The following is a 21,345-nucleotide window of genomic DNA, read 5'->3' as shown; positions in this document are numbered from 1 at the left end:
GATCACTAGCTGGGGGTAGGGGGCAAGCATGTTTATGCAAGTAGAGTGTAGGTGAAGCTGGGACTGCCCAAGCAGAGAATGTACAAAGAGCAAGAGAACAGCCCTCTTGAATGGTCTGACCACACAGAAACTTAATAGACATTTTTCCTAGAGAAGGTCTGCAGATGGCCACCATGAAAAGTTGTTCCACATCACTAATAATCAGGGAAATGCAGATCAAAGCCACAATGAACTATCACCTCACCTGTATGGGTGGCTATTATCAAAAGATAAAAGATAAGTGTTAGGATGTGAAGGAAAGGAAACCCTGGTACACTGTTGATAGGAATAGAAATTGGTACAGTCATTATGGTAAACAGTACAGAACTTCCTCAGAAAATTAAAAATAAAACTTACCAGATGACCCAGAAATCCCTCTTCTGGGTATATGCCAAAAGGAAATAAAATCAGTATTTTGACGAGATGTCTGTGTCCATTGCAGCATTATTCACAGTAGTCAAGATATGGAAGCTACTTAAGTGTCCATCAGCTGATTAGTGGATAAAGGAATGTACTGAATTATATCTATGTATCCGTTTCCTACATCATAAGTGAAACTGGAGGACATCGTACAAGTGGAATAAGCCAGAAACAGGAAGAAAAAGACCACATGATCTCATTTATATATGAGATCTTAAAAAGTTGAATACATAGAAGCCAAAAGTAGAACTAGGAGGGAAGGCAGGGCAAAAACAGAGATGTTGGTCAAAGGGTCCAAAGTTGCAGTTATGTAAGTCTAGAGAGCTCATGTACTAAATGATGATTAAAGTTAATAATAATGCATTATATACTGAAAATTTGGTAAGAGAATAGATCTCAAGTGCTTTTGCCATATGCAAAAAAATGGTAACCATGTAAACAGAAATGTAATTAGCTTGACTCTAGTAACCATTTCACTATGTACATGCATATCAAAACATCATGTTGTACATCTTAAATATATCCAATTTTTATTTTGAAAGAGTAAATAGAATACTCCACTCACACCTATGGATAGATCAACTAAATAGAAAATTAACAAAGAAACACAAACTTTAAATGATACAATAGACCAGTTAGACCTAATTGATATCTATAGGACATTTCACGGAACCGTCTCCAGGATAGATCACATCCTGGGCCATAAATCTAGCCTTGGTAAATTCAAAAAAATTGAAATCATTCCAAGCATCTTTTCTTACCATAATGCAGTAAGATTAGATCTCAATTACAGGAGAAAAAACTATTAAAAATTCCAACATATGGAGGCTGAACAACACACTTCTGAATAACCAACAAATCACAGAAGAAATCAAAAAAGAAATCAAAATATGCATAGAAATGAATGAAAATGAAAACAGAACAACCCCAAACTTGTGGGACATTATAAAAGCAGTGCTAAGGGGAAAGTTCATAGCAATACAGGCATACCTCAAGAAACAAGAAAAAAGTCAAATAACCTAACTCTACACCTAAAGCAACTAGAAAAGGAAGAAATGGAGAACCCCAGGGTTAGTAGAAGGAAAGAAATCTTAAAAATTAGGGCAGAAATAAATGCAAAAGAAACAAAAGAGACCATAGCAAAAATCAACAAAGCCAAAAGCTGGTTCTTTGAAAGGATAAATAAAATTGACAAACCATTAACCAGACTCATCAAGAAACAAAGGGAGAAAAATCAAATCAGTAAAATTAGAAATGAAAAAGGAGAGATCACAACAGACAACACAGAAATACAAAGGATCATAAGAGACTACTATCAGCAATTATATGCCAATAAAATGGACAAAGTGGAAGAAATGAACAAGTTCTTAGAAAAGTACAACTTTCCAAAACTAAACCAGGAAGAAACAGAAAATCTTAACAGACCCATCACAAGCATGGAAATTGAAACTGTAATCAGAAATCTTCCAGCAAACAAAAGCCCAGGTCCAGACAGCTTCACAGCTGAATTCTGCAAAAAATTTAGAGAAGAGCTAACACCTATCCTACTCAAACTCTTCCAGAAAATTGCAGAGGAAGGTAAACTTCCAAACTCATTCTATGAGGCCACCATCACCCTAATACCAAAACCCAACAAAGATGCCACAAAAAGGGAAAACTACAGGCCAATATCACTGATGAACATAGATGCAAAAACCCTTAACAAAATTCTAGCAATCAGAATCCAACAACACATTAAAAAGATCATACACCATGACCAAGTGGGCTTTATCCCAGGGATGCAAGGATTCTTCAATATCTGCAAATCAATCAATGTAATTCACCACATTAGCAAATTGAAAAATAAAAGCCATATGATTATCTCAATAGATGCAGAGAAAGCCTTTGACATAATTCAGCATCCATTTATGATAAAAATTCTCCAGAAAGCAGGAATAGAAGGAACATACCTCAACATAATAAAAGCTATATATGACAAACCCACAGCAAACATTATCCTCAATGGTGAAAAATTGAAAGCATTTCCCCTAAAGTCAGGAACAAGACAAGGGTGCCCACTTTCACTGCTACTATTCAACATAGTTCTGGAAGTTTTGGCCACAGCAATCAGAGCAGAAAAAGAAATAAAAGGAATCCAAATTGGAAAAGAAGTAAAACTCTCACTGTTTGCAGATGACATGATCCTCTACATAGAAAACCCTAAAACTCCACCAGAAAATTACTAGAGCTAATCAATGAATATAGTAAAGTTGCAGGATATAAAATCAACACACAGAAATCCCTTGCATTCCTATACACTAATAATGAGAAAGTAGAAAAAGAAATTAAGGAAACAATTCCATTCACCATTGCAACGAAAAGAATAAAATATTTAGGACTATATCTACATAAAGAAACTAAAGACCTATATATAGAAAACTATAAAACACTGGTGGAAGAAATCAAAGAGGACACGAATAGATGGAGAAATATACCATGTTCATGGATCGGAAGAATCAGTATAGTGAAAATGAGTATACTACCCGAAGCAATCTACAGATTCAATGCAATCCCTATCAAGCTACCAGTGGTATTTTTCACAGAGCTAGAACAAATAATTTCACAGTTTGTGTGGAAATACAAAAAACCTCGAATAGCCAAAGCAATCTTGAGAAAGAAGAATGGAACTGGAGGAATCAACCTGCCTGACTTCAGGCTCTACTACAAAGCCACAGTCATCAAGACAGTATGGTACTGGCACAAAGACAGAAATATAGATCAATGGAATAAAATAGAAAGCCCAGAGATAAATCCACACACCTATGGACACCTTATCTTCGACAAAGGAGGCAAGAATATACAATGGCTAAAGACAATCTCTTTAACAAGTGGTGCTGGGAAAACTGGTCAACCACTTGTAAAAGAATGAAACTAGAACACTTTCTAACACCATACACAAAAATAAACTCAAAACGGATTAAAGATCTAAACATAAGACCAGAAACTATAAAACTCCTAGAGGAGAACATAGGCAAAACACTCTCCGACATAAATCACAGCAGGATCCTCTATGACCCACCCCCCAGAATACTGGAAATAAAAGCAAAAATAAACAAATGGGATCTAATTAAAATCAAAAGCTTCTGCACAACAAAGGAAACTATAAGCGAGGTGAAAAGACAGCCTTCTGAATGGGAGAAAATAATAGCAAATGAAGCAACTGACAAACAACTAATCTCAAAAATATACAAGCAACTTATGCAGCTCAATTCCAGAAAAATAAACGACCCAATCAAAAAATGGGCCAAAGAACTAAACAGACATTTCTCCAAAGAAGACATACAGATGGCTAACAAACACATGAAAAGATGCTCAACATCACTCATTATCCGAGAAATGCAAATCAAAACCACAATGAGGTACCATTTCACACCAGTCAGAATGGCTGTGATCCAAAAGTCTACAAGCAATAAATGCTGGAGAGGGTGTGGAGAAAAGGGAACCCTCCTACACTGTTGGTGGGAATGCAAACTAGTACAGCCACTATGGAGAACAGTGTGGAGATTCCTTAAAAAACTGTAAATAGAACTGCCTTATGACCCAGCAATCCCACTGCTGGGCATACACACCAAGGAAACCAGAATCGAAAGAGACACATGTACCCCAATGTTCATCACAGCACTGTTTATAATAGCCAGGACATGGAAGCAACCTAGATGTCCATCAGCAGACGAATGGATAAGAAAGCTGTGGTACATACACACAATGGAGTATTACTCAGCCATTAAAAAGAATACATTTGAATCTGTTCCAATGAGGTGGATGAAACTGGAGCCGATTATACAGTGAAGTAAGCCAGAAAGAAAAACATCAATACAGTATACTAACACATATATATGGAATTTAGAAAGATGGTAAAAATAACCCTGTATGCGAGACAGCAAAAGAGACACAGATGTATAGAACAGTCTTTTGGACTCTGTGGGAGAGGGAGAGGGTGGGATGATTTGGGAGAATGGCATTGAAACATGTATAATATCATATAAGAAATGAATTGCCAGTCTAGGTTTGATGCATGATACAGGATGCTTGGGGCTGGTGCACTGGGATGACCCAGAGAGGTGGTATGGGAAGGGAGGTGGGAGGGGGGTTCAGGATTGGGAACACTTGTACACCTGTAGCAGAATCATGTTGATGTATGGCAAAACCAATACAGTATTGTAAAACAAAGTAAAAAAAATTAAAATAAGAAAAAAAAGAGTAAATACAAGTAAAGTTTTTACTTTCCTTTCTTATTCTTTTCCTTATCCACTTTTAATCACCAGCCCCTCTCAACGGTAACTGCTATCCTTACTTCTAAATACATGGATCAGTTTTGCATATCTAAATACATGGGTCAGTTATGTCTATTTTTAAATTTCATGCAAATGGAAGTATACAGTGCTATGTATTTTTTATTTTTATTTTTTTATTGAAGGATAATTGCTTTACAGAATTTTGTTGTTTTCTATCAAACCTCAACATGAATCAACCATAGGTATACATATGTCCCCTCCCTCCTGAACCTCCCTCCTATCTCCCTCCCCATCCCAGCCCTCTAGGTTGACACAGAGCCCCTATTTGAGTTTCCTGAGCCATACAGCAAATTCCCATTGGCTATCTATTTTACATATGGTAATGTAAGTTTCCATATTACTCTTTCCATACATCTCACCCTCTGCTCCCCTCTCCCCAGGTCCATAAGTCTATTCTCTATGCCTAGTGCTATGTTTTTGATCTGGCTTCTTTTGCTTGTTATTATGTCTGTGAGATTCATTCAGTTTGTTATATGGATCAGTAGTCTGTTCTCATTGCAATAGCATTACCCTGTATAAATATACCGCAATTTCTGTGTTCATTCTACTGTTGATGGACACCTACATTGTTTCCAGTTTGAGACTGTTACAGAGAGTGTTGCTGTGAAGATTCTTGTCCATTCTTCTGGTGAATATTTGTATGCATACATCAGGGCTAGGTTGATGGGTCATAGGGTAACATCTTAAAAGTGTATGTTCAGTTTTGATATCTATAACACCAAATGGTTTTTCAGATGTTGTCTTCTTAGTCATCTACTTACATTTCTCACCCTCTTGTCATTCTCCCTTCAAAGAACCTACTTTGCACACAATGGATACTTAACAAAAAATCATTATATAATATTGTATATTGCATGTGTGTGTGTGTGTGTGTATGTTGGTTGCTCAGCCATGTCCAACTCTTTGCAATTCATGGACTGTAGCCCTTCAAGCTTCTCTGTCCATAGGATTCTCCACGCAGGAATACTGGAGAGGATTGCCATGTCCTTCTCCAGGTATATTACATATGTGTGTCTACATCTATATCTATGTCTTTCCTTGCTGTATCTAATAGAGTTAAATATAATAATAACTCTAGTAAGTCAATAGTCAAACATGCTATGCTGGGGCCACAAAGGGTGCAAGGTCAGTTGAGGGTGACTGGGGGAGTCCCCATTCCCACCTGAAATTTGGGTCAGCAAAGGATTCATTCATCGGTGTATTGCAGTTGCCCTCTGTCTGAATTCTAGAAGTTGGTACAACTTCTTTCTTGTGTTAGTTGACCAAATGGAAGCAAACCTTTGGAAGGAAGTGAAGTTAATGAAGAGAAAGGTTATCTTTCCTCCATAGTGCTGGAATGGGAATGAAAGGGCCATGGTAGGATGCTTGGAGAAGAGGAACAAGATCTTCAGTGAAGGAACATCCAGTAAAGAGTTTCCAAGCCAAGGCTCTTAGATGGTGTATTGATTTTCCTAGAATCATTTTCATTTCAACAAACTACCTTTTCCTGAATGTGTTTTCTGATTCAACCTTTAGAAAAGACTTGGTTTGTACAGTGACATTAGCATAGCTCTTCTGTGAACTGTCTTCCAAAACTAGGAACAAATTTCAGAATTTCTATAAATGGAAATATTACAACGTTGGGGGATTTTTTTTTTTAAATCACAGGAGAACTCTAAAATGTGTACTGTAATTTGCTTCCATCCTGACTGGTCTCATGTGCAAATTTAATGTCACTAAGAAACATATTATTTCTCATTGATGCTGAATCTCTTTCTTAAGCTATTAGTATCCAGGAACCCTGTGTGCTCATGAAAAGGGCTAGAATCTGTGACTTTGGCTAATCACTTACCTGTTTTCAGTTTCTATTGGAAAATAGAACTCGATAATCATAGTCCAGGATCTCTTACAGTGAAATTGTGTGTATGTGGTGGGGGTTCATCAATCTACCTTTTTTCATAAGGGATATGGGTGGTTCACACTGAATGGCAACATTGCAGGTCTTTAAGTCAAATAATTGCAAAAACTGCAGATCCCAAGCAAATCTGCACATGTGTATCAGAGAATACTACAGAATTCATAACAAAGTTGAAATTTTTGAAACCAAACCAAGTCGTTAATAATTTAAAAGGAAGAAGGATGAGTCTTAAAAACCCTGATCGACTTAGGATAGCATTGATGCCTGATGGCACACTGATAATAAATTGTCCTTTTCAAAAGCTATGGGACTTTATGCATCCATGTTCGGGCTTCCCAGGTGGCTCTAGTGGTAAAGAACCTACCTGCCAATACAGGAGATATAAGAGACGTGGGTTTGACCCCTGGGTTGGAAAGATGCCCTGGAGAAGGGTGCAGTAGCCCACTCCAGTATTCTTGCCTGGAGAATCCCATGGACAGAGGAGCCTGGCAGGCTAGAGTCCACCGGGTCTCAAAGAGTCAGACACGACTGAGCGCCTAACACTTTCACTTTTCACTTTTAAGGGATTACTAGTAAGAACCCCTTGTATGTGTGCTGTGCTCAGTCATGTCCAACTCTTGGTGACCCTTTGGACTATTAGCCTATCAGGCTTTTCCATCCCTGGGATTTTTCAGGCAAGAATATCAGAGTGGGTTGCCATTTCCTCCTGTAGGGGATCTTCCTGACCCAGGAATCAAACTCATGTCTCCTGTGTCTCCTGCATTGCAGGCAGACTCTTTACCACTGAGCCATAGTACCCCTTACAAAAAAAAAAAAAAAAAAGTCTTTGTAATTGTTCATTATTTGCCCCGAGAAGAACCAAGAAAGAACATGGGCTAGCTCTTGGCCCAAAGGGAACCCTATACAATGCAACAGTTGGATGTAGACCTTTTGAGAATCAGAGTCCTATATTGCTATAGAAATAGGAGTGGAAGCCCCAGTCTTCTCTGCACAGAAGTTTAAATGGGATGGGTTAAGAGACATGCCCTAAAAGAGCACAGAGTGCAGTGCTAGCTATGTCTACACAGAAACCCAGTATCAGCAGCCAAGTGAGTTTGGTTGAGACTTGGGTGTGAGGTGATCAATTATCATGCATGTGATAGTGGGGTGAGTGTGGGTGTTGAGGGTAGCAGCCTAGGTTGGGAGAGGCCAGGTCAGCACACTGTCTGATTATTTCTAGTCTTCTCTCTAGGTGGTTTTCAATCACCTGTCATAGCTCATATATACACTTAATTATCAAATAACTTCCTTAAAAGGTAATCAGTAACCCGGGAATTTATTTACAGCTGAAGTCAGTTTCCATGTTATTTGGTTCCAAATATATATTTCAAAGCTCTGCATGATATATAGAACCGTACAGAGATCAGAAAATATACAAAGATCAGATCCTGTCATTTGTGAATTTGGTGAATTATACTATTTGAATCACCACTTGAAGGTGTGTTATCTTACAAGTCTTATGTATTCTCAAACTAAAGGAGGCCTTCAGATACCCAGGTGTCCAATTTCTCTTTTTTAGCTACCTAATATATTTTGCATTAATCCCCACTTTGCCTTTCTTAGTCCTCAACCACTAAGCATTAGTCTAACCAGATTCCCAGTTGATTATTTTTTAAACGAGTATGCTTGTGAAGGTTGCTTATAAAGATAGTTGCACATCCTAAGCTCCTGCAGGAAATCAAAAGACAGAATTAGACATGAGCCTCCCCCTCTGTGCTCACCACGAAAATATTAAATAGGTTACAGGCATGAGGAAGGCATAAGAACACACACCTTTGTAGTTGGGCTTTTCCGCTAGAACCTGCAGATCCGTCTACATTTTGTGGAATATTTTTACAAATGTGTTTATTGACTGAGTTTTAGAAAGGTAGGTGTACCTGTGGTTTATCCTATGTTAGCTACCAGTAGGCTTAGGATTTCCTGCCTCATGTGTTAACTAGATGTCAGGGACCTGTCATGCTAGTAAGTGATGGAAGGCCACCAGGACCTGAGGAAGTGCCTAGTGTGTGGACAGCTCTGTAATTGACTTGTCGACATATCTAGTTTGGTCTCAGAACAAAAATAGACAAATTTAGAAAGTCTGCTTTATTTCTATGGTTGGTATGTCTTTATTCTTTACTCTGAAGTGCTAAAGAATATTCTCCCAAACTGCAAATTTTAGCATTCCAACCTGTTGTAACTGTGTTAAAAGTTGTCAAATACAATTAATTCTTTCTACCCCTAGGAACAGAACTTTTACAGAGCCACTTCCAATACTGGCAGGGGGAAATATGAACTTTGCTATAATTGCCACTTAAATGTCTTGTACCCTTCCAAATGCTTGGGGTCTCCCAAAGCTTGATTGGAAGATGACTGATGAGGTGTGAAAGTCTATTGGAGAGTGGCAGGCAGGAATGAGAATGTGTGGAGTAAGAGTTGGTGAAAGAAGCAGAGAATTGAGTAGAGGATGAAGCTGTCCTGATGATGGAGTCAAATCCTGGGAAAAGTGGAGAAAGCCTGTAGCTCAGAGAACCAGCACCAATGTACTGACACACCTTGAGGTAGAGCGGATTCTGGGATCAAGAGTCCTTGGTAAAAAAAGCCTTCCTCTTCACATGTGTGTCCACTTTTCACATACTCAGTGGCAAGGGTGCCTTTGCAGTCTAGGGAAAGGATAGTGCAGCCAGCAATTAGAGTCACTATCTCTGCTTCCAAAAGGACTTCTCTCCCTGAAGGAAGATGGTCAGCTTGATGTCTCTTGGCACTTACTGCTCAGAGTTATAGTCAGAGAAAGGGAACTATTCACTCTAAAAGTCCTAACACTATCTCTATTCCCATCATCTGAATGGCTCCTTTTGTTTTTGTAAAGGATGTTTCATGGAAGGTCTTTATCTTCATGCTTCTTGCAGATAAAGCTTTCCACTTGTTTCTAACCACACTTCAGTGGCAAAGAATCCAAGAAAGATGATGAATTAATTAGTGTTATTGACTTCCTAAAAGGGTGAGCAGTTCATCTCACAGAGTCCAGTAATTTTCCAAAGCGAGGGGAAAGGGTTTGTGCATGTAGACACGTGCATATGTAATGAACTTTCTAATGTATAGAATGTACCACACACTGGGACCATGCTTAAAAAATTAAACAGATTCTCATTTAGTTCCGTCACATATCCAATCAAGCCTGGAAAATGGCTAACAGCTCTGGTCAGTTAAGCAGACACTAATACGAGTGCCAGAGCTAGTGTGACAGTGGGCTTCTCATGTGTGTGAGACAAACACCCCAACAACATGCATCATTTTAGTCCATAGATTGAAGCTTTTCTTCTCCATCCAGCCTCACTGCTCTAAGAAACGTCTCTTAACTCTTTAATTCAAGTCACTAGCAATACAATCAACACAGTTGGGCCTCATTTCCTGTTTCTTTTTCTCTCTCTTCTTTCTTTCTTTCTTTCTTTGCACACCTGCACCTTGGGGCATACAGGACCTTAGTTCCTCCACCAGAGATGTACACCCTGACCCCCTGCTGTGGGAGCACGTTGTCTTAACCACTGGACCGCCAGGGAATTTCTGTTTCTATCTATTCTTAAATTGATATTCTGGGAAGTCAATAAACAATCAAAAGCAAAGCATCATGAGCGGTTTTCAGAAAAGCAGAGCTCCTTGGACACCTGTGGGCTTCCTTGGTGGCTCAGACGGTAAAGAATCTGCCTGCAATGCAGGAGAGCTGGGTTCAAGCCCTGGGTTGGGAAGATCCCCTGGAGAAGGGAATGGCAACCCACTCCAGCATTCTTGCCTGGAAAATTTCAAGGACAGAGGAGCCTGCTGGGCTAGAGTCCATGGGGTTGCAAAAAGTCAGACAGGACCGAGCAACTGACACTTTCACTTGGACACCTATAGAGTAGGAGTGCTTTCTGTATCTAGATTAGTTATATGTACTTAGGAACTAGGGGGCAAATCCCCCCATTCTCTCCCTCTCCTTTCTCCCCCAAAACCCAATTGCACTCCCCCAACCGCGTGCCTAGACATATCCACCATCGCTCACCCTAAAGCTGGGAATTAGAGCGGCAGGGGAGAGTCCATCTGCCCTCATTACCAGTTTTGACCTTGTTTGCTGGCCGCGTATGTGTTAGCGTGTGGGCGTCTGCCCGTGCGGATTTCTTTATTCTCTTTGCATGTACCTCTAATTGATCTTGAAAAGAAGGGACAGTTAAAGAAGACGTTAAGGTGAAATGAAGCCATAACTGCAGCTGGAGACTTTTATTAAGTGTGGCAAAGTTCCCTGGGCTGCGCTGAAATTGTTTATTGATTTTGGTATGGCTGGGTGCTCGGGAGTAATCGCCCAGAATGCCGCTAGAGAGAGCGTCTTGTTAGCTCACGCTCGGCGTCTCCTCAGCACAGCGCTCACTCTGGAGCTGGCCTCTTTAACCTGTAAATAAATACCCCAGGTTAACTCCTGAGGTGCCTCGGGACCAGAGCTGCTTCGGATCTGAAGTTTCGATCCCCAGCAGCGTTCAAAGACTGTAATGGGGCTTAAGTTCCTCCCTTGGAAAAGGTGGTCTTGAGGGGGAAAGAAAACAGGGTTAGATCTGACAATAAAGACATTTCTTGGTGTGTTTGTCAGTTTCATGGGCTTTGTCCCTGCCTGGGCCTTCCTGGTTTTCCCATCATTCTCTCTAAACTTGCTCTGGAGTATCAATAGGGCCGCTCTCCCACAAACAGTTCTAGGTAGGGAAGCTGTATGGCAAGAACGGGATGTATACGTGGTCATGTGGTCCACGCCCTCTAGCTAGTGTGGAGGGGGGAAGAAAAGGCTGGTCCAAGAACATGTGAGGGAGGGATCCAACTGTGAGATGAGAACCAGGATGTCTGTGGCAGCTGGAAAAGGGCAGGCTTAACCCTGGAGCATCCCTTCTCCAAAGATCGGTAAGGTGAGTGTCTTTCAGGGGTCCCCAGGTTGACTCTGAATAGAAGTACATTCCTGAAGGTACTTTGCTTCAGAATTAGTGTTGGCAGTGATGGGGAACTGCCATCAATTGCATTGATGGATTTTATTCTACATCATCCAATAAAATATCCCCATGGTTTTCTTTCCTTTCCTTTGAGACCCTTCCGTAATTCCCAGGCATCTTTTTTTTTTTTCTTTTTGCAAACTCCATGACCACGCTACTCACAGCACTGGACAAATGGTTCCAAAAGAGCTACAGAGCACAGGGGATGAGGGGTTTACATTAATGTCCTTTGGATCTATTAAAAAATCACATTCTATGAATTATTTCTTCTCAGTTATTCCTAAATAATCTCTCTCAAGATGCTGATGTCATGTCATGTCCTTTGAGAATCTCTCTGTACTTGCCTGTTCTTCCTCACTTAATACTTTTTTTTTTTCCCCAAACAGTAGCATATTTCCTCATTCCATTCTGGCCACAATGAGGGTTTTTTTTTCCCACTTTGAGTTATCAGTCATCAGTTCCTATGAGTTATCCTATCTGTCCCTATCAGTTATCTGAGAGAATCAGAGATTCTTTGGAAAGTGTTGCATTCTGAGAAAGTTCTACAGTTTTCTACCTCCTCCCTCCTGAATGTCATGACAGCTGTGCCCAGTCATGAGGGGGTGACTCTTCTGCCCGGGGAGGGAGTGAAGATGAAAGATAAACACAGAGAAGACTTGAGTTGTCCCTAAATCACTACTGATTATGCCTTGTCACTGCCTTTTCATGCCCCTACTTAGCCTCCTTCAAGAGGGGATTCATATTTGTGCCCGCATCTTACTGGTTAGTATTGGTCAAGATTAAGGAGGAACGTAGAGCTATTAAGATGAAATGGAGCATAAGTTAACTCAATGACAAATACCATTACCCTGAAATCTCAGCATAATCAAAAGATTTCTAAACCTAAGATGATATCTTCTTTAACCTCAAAAACTACTCAATTGAAAGAGTGGGGTTTAAGCAGTCCTTGGGCCAAATTTGACTTGTAGAGTTGTGATTTGTATAGGTATGTGACTTAAATAAATAGCACTGTTAAGATTGAACATAATATGTTCTTCTTTGGAAAACGGCACATATCTATAGGAACTTTTTTGGTATCAAGCAGACTTGTATTCAAATCCCAGGACTACCCTTACATCTGATCTTGAATAAATTATTTAACTCATGAGTTAAAGTTTTCTTATGTAAAATGGAGATGTGGCAATTAACCAGGATCCTGTTGATGTTTTCTGAAACAGACCAGATGGTAAATATTTAAGGCTTTGCAGACCATATGGTCTTAGAGTTGATACTCAACTCTATTAGTAGTAAAACAGCCATAGATAATACATAAATGAATGAACATGACTGTGGTCCAATAAAACTTTATTTACAAAAACAGCCAGGGTTGGATTTGGTCATATTTTGCCTACCGCTACTATAGATGAAGTATTTGGCACATGATCTGGTATTCATAAATATGAAATATCTTCCCTTTCATTGATCATAGAATAGTTGGCTAATACTTAGACTATATTCACCAAACTGGTGTGTCTAGTATGAAAAACTAATTAAAAAAAAAAAAAAAACAACTTCTAAAAGCTTGTACTGAGTATCGATCCTAAGTTGTAGATCCGTTCTATCTTCCTAGTTAATTTTGTCTTTTCTCCCTAAGCTTGAATGTCACAGACTTCATTCCGACCCCCTCACCCACCCATTTGGCACTGGGTTACCTTGGTCTTCCATTACTTCCGCAGCCCACATCTTTTAGAGAATTCAGAATTCCTGTTAGAATTCCCCAGTCTCTTGCCTCCATTGGAAAGAGTTATTTTTGACCTGCCCTGACCCCGTCTTGAACAACAATAAAATGGGGATTGGGAGAAATGTGACACAAATCAATAGGTTATCCCAACAGACGTGATCTCTGAAGCTGTTTTTTCTCGGACACTTGCAGCAGTAACAAAGATAAATAGCGACTCCCTCACGTGGCCGTCTGAGCAGTAGGTGGCTTGGTGGATCACGACGTGACCTCTCGTCTGGGTGAGCAGCAGGTTTGAGCAGGATGAGGGACAGGGAAGAGCAAAGATTCTGGCCACAAGGAGGGAAAGGGAGGTGGCCAAAGGACGTCCGACACCTCTGTTTCTAGTCACAGTTGTTGGCACGCGTGGGTTTCCTGCCTGCTCTTCAGCTTGCTTTGCTCACTCACTCACCCGCTTTCCCGTTCATGCTCCTCCCCTTATTTTACAGTCATTCAATAAACATTTTGAGCACCTGCTGTGCAGAGGGCACTGGCAGGATGTCTCAAGCATTGGTGGTGGCTCTGGCGTTCCTCTGCTTGATCCTGAGGCAAGTGAGCTTGAGAATTGTTTGCCGGGGCTGATTCTAAGGCCTTGCAGACAGGGCAGGGGAATATAATGCCGTGCCTTTCTCTTCCACCTTCCTGAATACTGGAGTTAGTAGCTATTCCCTTCAGGGGCTTTTCCAGACCCGGGAGTCCAACCCAGGTCTCCTGCATTGGAGGCAGATAGATTCTTTACCATCTGAGCCCCCAGGGAAACCATCTGGGTACCAAAGCTGGCTGAAGAGTGATCAAGAGCAGACAGAAGAGGTGAACGAAACTCTACTGCCTTTTGTGTGGGTTGCGTGCTCCTTTTTAAGCTCCTGTGGTGTAGTGAAAGTGAAACTAGTAGTGATGATAATTGGGGAAAAAAAGTGGAAGTGTTAGTCGTTCAGTCGAGTCTGACCCTTTGCAACCCATGAACTATAGCCCACCAGGCTCCCCTGTCCCCTGCAAGTCTCCAGGCAAGAATACTGAAGTGGCTGCCATTCCCTTCTCCAGAGGATCTTCCCGACCGAGGGATTGAACCCAGGTCTCCTGCATTGCAGGCAGATTCTTTACCACCTGAGCCATTAGGAAAGCCCAATGATGATAATAGTTAACAGGAATATCAATCAGTTGCTATCTACAAGGTATATTCTAGCCGTATTACCTATATTTACTCATTTAAACAATCCCATGAGGCGAGCATAATAATCATTCCCATTTAAACAAGAGGAAAAAACCAGCAGAGGCCAATTCACTTGTCATCGCATGACTAGGGTGTGGCAAAGCTGGGAGGGGAGGCCAGGCCTGGCTCATCAGCACATTTATCTCACTGTGTTATAAGTGTCTGATTACATTTCTGCTTTCCCAGCTCGATTGTAAATTTGTTGGCTGTATAAACATTCAGTTAAAAAAACAATTTATAAGACATAGCACATATACAGAGAATTGCACAAAACATAAAGGATAAAGTGCAATGAATTATTGTAAAACAAAATTCTGTGTTCACTGCCCAGACATTGCCAGCAACCCAGGAAATTTCCCTCCATTCCCTCTCAATCCCTACCCCTCCTTTTCCCTGCAAGCAACAATTCCCTTGACCTCTAGCACCACTGTTAGTCTGGTCTATTTCTGAACCAGAGCAACTTGGGATCATAACATAAATTCTCTTTTGTGCCTGGTCTCTTTTGCTCAGCTCAGTTTTGTTACGGTTAGCTGTAATTAATTTATTTTTACTTGTGTATGTCCTCTATTGTAGGAACTTGCCCAACGGTTTATTTATCTAAACTATTGTTGATGGATTTCTGAGCAGTTTTTAGCTTTTGAATATTATGAAAAGGCTTGCTATAAACTATAAACATTTGTGTCCACGTCTTCGGTGTTCCTATGCACACGTTTTTCTTAGCTGTGGATCTAAGAGAGGACTTTCTGAATCAAAGTGTCCACTTTGTTTCTACAAGTTTCCCTCCCCAGCATTGCATGACGGTCCCTGTTGTTCCACATTTCTCTAGAATAAAGATGTCAGGTTTTTTTAAATAGGTGGAGGTAACTCATTCCAGTCTTAATTTGCATCTCCCGCATTTGTAATGAGGTCAACATTTTCATCTTTACTGGCTCACTGGAATACTCTTTCTGAATTGCCTGTTCAAGTATCTTACCCATTTTTCTTTTTTTGTGTTTGGCTTTTAAAATAACTGATATTAGGGAGTTATATGTTTGAATGTAAGTCCTATGCTGGTTATATGGTTGATTCTTGGTTAGAATCTTCTCTTGCCATGTTGCTTGCTTTTCACTGTCGTGATGGGGGTCTTTGATCAAAGTTGGAGAACAGGTCCATCAAAGTTGGAGAACAGTTTCTTACTTTTAGCAAAGTTAAATATGTCAATCTCTTTCTTTATAGGCAGTGCTTTTTTCTTACATACTATCCTCTCAAAGTTTACTAGCCTCTAAAAGTTTTGGTGCTCTGTTTTTGTTATAGTCCATTTGGAGTTGATTTTTGTGTATGATATGAGGTAAGGGGAGTCTTAATTTTCTTTTTATTTTCCTTACTGAAATTGATTTCACTCAGCACCATTTATTCAAAAGACCATCTTTTCCCCACTGTTCTGCAATATCACTTTTGTTGTAAATCAAATGACCTTACAAATATGGGTATGTTTCTGGACCCTATTTGGTTCCACTGGCCCATTTGCCTATCTTTGAGCCAATTCTATAAAATCTTAATTATGATGGCTTTGTAATGTCTTATACTCAGTGAATGAACTCCACCCAGATCTTACCTGAATCCTATATTTTGGTGCCCAATGCCTATCACAGGACTTGGCATGTTATAGATATACAGCAAGTATTTGTTGAGTGAAGGGGCCCTGGCGCTGGTTTCTGTGGAGTTGCCACTGTGGAAGGCTATGGGAAGAGGATGGTTTCACCCCTCTTCCATGATGGAGGCTGGATCTAGAGGGTGTTTTGGACCTATGGGAGTTTTGTTGGGGTAGTAAGACTTTATTGTATATATTAGGCATATGCACAAAGGCCATGGGGGTTAGTGGAAATGGGAAGCTCTGGCAGTGTCTGGCATTAAGGGTGGGGCAGAAATGGTGGGGGAGTTAGCTGCGTGCCCTTAGCAGTGACAATGGCCTCCAGCTGTGCCCCTGGCAGGAGGCACAGTGTAGAAGTGTAGAGAGCATTTGCAAACTGAAGCTTTCACCGAATCTAACCCTAAAGCTTTCCAGGCCATTCACAGGGGCTCCTTAGCCTGGAACTGGGCCTTGTCTCAAGCAAACTGACGGGTTGCCTCCTTGTCTCTCCATCTCCCTGTACGATTCTGGGAGCGATCCTTATTTCAGTCGTGACTTCCCTGACTCTGGTCTCTCCCTGTCCCTGACACCACCTTCAGACTGTCACTCCTCTACCCCAACACTCGTCATTTACAACATACATCCCAAACTCCTTAGACTGGACTTTAAACCTTTCCATAATCTAACCCCTAAATACCCAATTTTCCTTTTCTCCCCCAACTATTCTCTGGTTAGTTTGCTTGCGTGTGTGCCAAGTCGCTTCAGTCATGTTTGACTCTTTGCGACTCTATGGATGATAGCCCGCCAGGCTCCTCTGTCCATGGGATTCTCCAGGCAAGAATACTGGAGTGTGTTGCCATGCCCTCCTCCAGGGGCTCTTTCTGACCCAGGGATTGAACCCTCGTCTCGTTTGTCTCCTGCATTGGCAGGCAGATTCTTTACCACTAGCACCACCTGGGAAGCCCTGGCTAGTTTACTTACCTACTATACATAAAATGCTCACCTCCAACCCCAGTTTCATCCTTCCCCCAACCCAAGTCCTTTCTGACTATTTCAGCACCCTGTTCCCCCTCATTTCTGAAACTCTTCCTGTATTTTTATCCAGTATTGAAAAGTTGCTTTTTATGATTCTTCCCATAGATCGAGCAAAAGGAAAACCAAGATTCTTTTGGTAGCTGTATTAGTTTGCTAGGATGAAATGGTTCGATAGCATCACTGACTCAATGGACATGAATTTAAGCAAACTCCAGGAGATACTGGAGGACAGAGGAGCCTGGCGTTCTGCAGTCCATGGGGTCCCAGAGTGACTGGACAACAACTGTATCGGTCAGGGTTCTCCAGAGAAACAGAACAAAAAGAATGGATGCATAGATAGACTGATAAATAAGAGGAGATTTATTAACTGGCTCAGGCTGTTAGGGAGCTGAGAAGTCCTACACTCTGCCATCTGCAAGCCAGAACCAGGAAAACTGGGGGTGTAACTCCAGTTCTAGATCCCGGAATCTGAAGGTCTGAGAACCAGGAACTATGATGTCTATGGCAGAAAACAATGGATATTCTTCTTTCAGGAAGAGAGAGAATTCACCTTCGTTTACCTTTTTGTTCCATCCAGGCCCCTAACAGATTCCCAGGTGGTACTAGTGGTAAAGAGCCCGCCTGCCAATGCAGGAGACATAAGAGACACTGGTTTGATCCCTGGGTTAGGAAGATCCCCTGGAGGAGGAAATGGCAACCCACTCTAATATTCTTACTTGGAGAATCCCATGGACAGAGGAGCCTGGCGGGCTACAGTCCATTGAGTCACAAAGAGTCAGACATGAGCGACTGAGTGACTAGGCACACAGCTCACTGGAGAGGGCGAATCTCTTTACTGTTTTCTGAATTGAATGCTAATCTCTTCCAGAAACACCCTCCCAGACACACCCAGAAATCTTGCCATATCAGTTATCTGGGCATCCCCTTAGGACTGTCAAATTGACACAAAGAAGTAACCATCATGGCTGCAACAACGAAATACCACTGACTTAAACAACAACATTTATTTCTCATAGTTCTGGAGGCTAGAATTCTAAGATCAAGGTGTCAGCAGTCTGGTTTCTTCTGAGGCCTCTATGCTTGGCTTGCAGATGGCCACCTACACACTGTGTCCTCACAGGGCCTTTTCTTTGTTTGCATGAGACTGTGGGACCTCTTTGTACGTGCAATTTCCTCTTCTTATAAGGATACTAGTCAGATTGGGTTAGGGCCCACCCTCCCAGCTGCATTTAAACTTATCACCTCTCTCTAAAAGTCCTTATCTCCAAATCCAGCCACATTCTGAAGTACTGGGGGTTAGAGCTGCAACCTATGAATTTAGGGGGACATGTTTTAGCCCATAATAGTGGTCAGCCAAGTGGGGCTACCCTGGTACAATAAAGAATCTGCCTGCAATGTGGTAGACCTGGGTTCGATCCTTGGGTTGGGAAGATCCCCTAGAGATGGGCATGGCAACCCACTCCAATATTCTTGCCTGGAAAAGTTCAAGGACAGAGGAGCCTGGTGGGCTATAGTCCACGGGGTCACAAAGAGTCAGACAAGACTGAGTGACTAAGCACAGCACAGTGGCCAGCTCACAGTGGATAAAGCCAAAGAGAGAAGCGTCACCCCTAGTATCTGAAAAGTTGTGGTTGATCAAATTGTTAAAGCTAGATCCAGGTACCCCATGTTGTCTAGAACCTTGTGCCTTCCCTTCCTCATCTCCATGTCTTCCGTGCTGACCTCATTCCTTTCCTTGGTGGCAAGATAGCTGTCATAGCTCTTGGCTTGTCTTCTGCCCGCTCAGCAACTCTAGGAATAGAAATCTTCTATCTCAGAGGTACCAGGAGAAATCCTAGGACCAGTTCTCATTGGCGCTGACTACGTACCCCTCTCTTCACCAATCACTAAGATTCTAATTAGCCTGACCTTGGCATCCCCCACACACGCCCTGCTCCGCTCAGTTCAGTTCAGTTCAGTTCAGTTGCTCAGTCGTGTCCGACTCTTTGCAACCCCATGGACTGCAGCATGCCAGGCCTTCCTGTCCATCACCAACTCCCAGCGTTTACTCAACAATTGAGTTGGTGATGCCATCCAACCACCTCATCCTCTGTCCTCCCCTTCTCCTCCTACCTTCAATCTTTCCCAGCATCAGGGTCTTTTCCAGTGAGTCAGCTCTTTTCACCAGGTGGCCAAAGTATCAGAGTTTCAGCTTCAGCATCAGTCCTTCCAATGAATATTCAGGACTGATTTCCTTTAGGATGGACTGGTTGAATTTTCTAGCTGTCCAAGGGACTCTCAAGAATCTTCTCCAACACCACAGTTCAGAAGCATCAATTCTTCAGCGCTCAGCTTTCTTTATAGTCCAATTCTCACATCCATACATGACTACTGGAAAAACCACAGCTTTGACCAGATGGACCTTTGTTGGCAAAGTCCACTCACACACACTGCTCCACCCACACAAACACACACAAAAGGTGGAGTTAACCTGATGAAATGACAGAGATTGAAGGGGACAGTGGTTCCCTGTAGAAAAGCCAAGACTTTGTTATAGAAGGGCAACAGGAGGCAGAGTAAGAAAATAAGAAATATCCATGTCAGCCAGCTTCCTATCCATCTTGTTTTGATCCACACATTAACCCCAAAGAGGTAGATTTCATTTATTCTCCTGTTCACAATAGAGAAATGGAGGCTCAGGGAAGGTAATTCAAGTAGCTGGTAGGTTGAGAGCTAGATATAAGTACCGATCTATCTGACTCCAAACTCTCTACTATACCATCTTCCTCAACTTCCAGGCTGGGACTTAGCTTTCCCCTTCCTCCACAATTGGCCCAGCTGCAAGAAGTCTTTTTTTTTTTTTTAAGTCAGGGCTGCCATCTTTGGGGTCGCACAGAGTTGGACATGACTGACACGACTTAGCAGCAGCAGCAGTCGTGTCCGACTCTTTGCAACCCCATGGACTATACAACCCATGGAATTCTCCAGGCCAGAGTACTGGAGTAGGTAGCCATTCCCTTCTCAGGGGATCTTGCCAACCCAGGGATCGAACCCAGGTCTCCCACATTGCAGGCGGATTCTGTATCAGCTGAGCCACAAGGGAAGCAAGACGTCACAGGGGCTCAGGAGATGACAGAGACCAGAGGCGGGTGGTAGTTGGTTGCACGCTGGGTGTGCTGCCAACTATGTTCAGCCTGGGGGTGTGGGGGCAGGTATGGCTCCAGACTGGGAACAGAGGGTGCGTGAGCCGAGGAATTCTGGGGTGAGACAGTGAGGGGGGTAGGGAGGAGAGAATCGGGAGGGACGCACAGGAGCCGGTCAGTAAGTGGATCCGGTATAGTTCACTTCCCACGGCTTTGCCGGTGGGGCTCTCCTGGGAGACCTATCTGCTGCCTCCCATTTCTTCCCTCTAAGACTTGAGTTTTGCTCCTTTAATGAGGGTGGGTCTACTGGTTCCTTCAAATCCCTCCCTTTGTTCTTCCTTCATAGATGCTTTTCCAGACTTCTGAACACTGGAGTGTTAAATTAGAGATGGCTCAGCTCACTACAGTAGAGTGGAGTGCTTAAAAGATCAGCCTGGAAGTGGTCTCCCTGGTTCTGTACTTAGTTACTGTGTGGCCTTGGGCAAGTTATTTAACCTCTCTGGGCTTGTTTCTTTCTGTGTAAGATAAGGAAAGAGGGTGACCTTACAGAGCTAAGCTGCTAAACCTTCTCAGCACAGGGTTTCACCCACTGTATGCACTCAGAAATAAACATGCTAGGTGTGACTGACTCAGCCAGAGAAGCCTGGCTGGGCAGGGGCTGCCCAGCCCAGAGCAAAGACCCTGGTGAGCAAAGGTAAGCTGGCTCCTTGTTCAGAGCGTTCCTGCAAACCCAACTCGGCATTACTGCCTCCTTTGGGGGAGAGCTCACTGGCAGGTGGTCAGGGTTACGTCTGAGTTCACTTTCCTTGAAGAGGGCTTAGAATAGGCTTCTCAGAAGAAGTGAGTCATAGGGAATGATCTGAAGAAAGGAAGTTGTTGATTAATAGGGTGGCATACTT

The sequence above is a fragment of the Oryx dammah genome, unplaced genomic scaffold (genome assembly GCF_014754425.2).
Source record: "Oryx dammah isolate SB20612 unplaced genomic scaffold, SCBI_Odam_1.1 HiC_scaffold_26, whole genome shotgun sequence".
Taxonomy (NCBI): Eukaryota; Metazoa; Chordata; class Mammalia; order Artiodactyla; family Bovidae; genus Oryx; species Oryx dammah.
The sequence above is the reverse complement of the archived record's forward strand: the minus strand, read 5'-3'. Positions refer to the sequence as shown.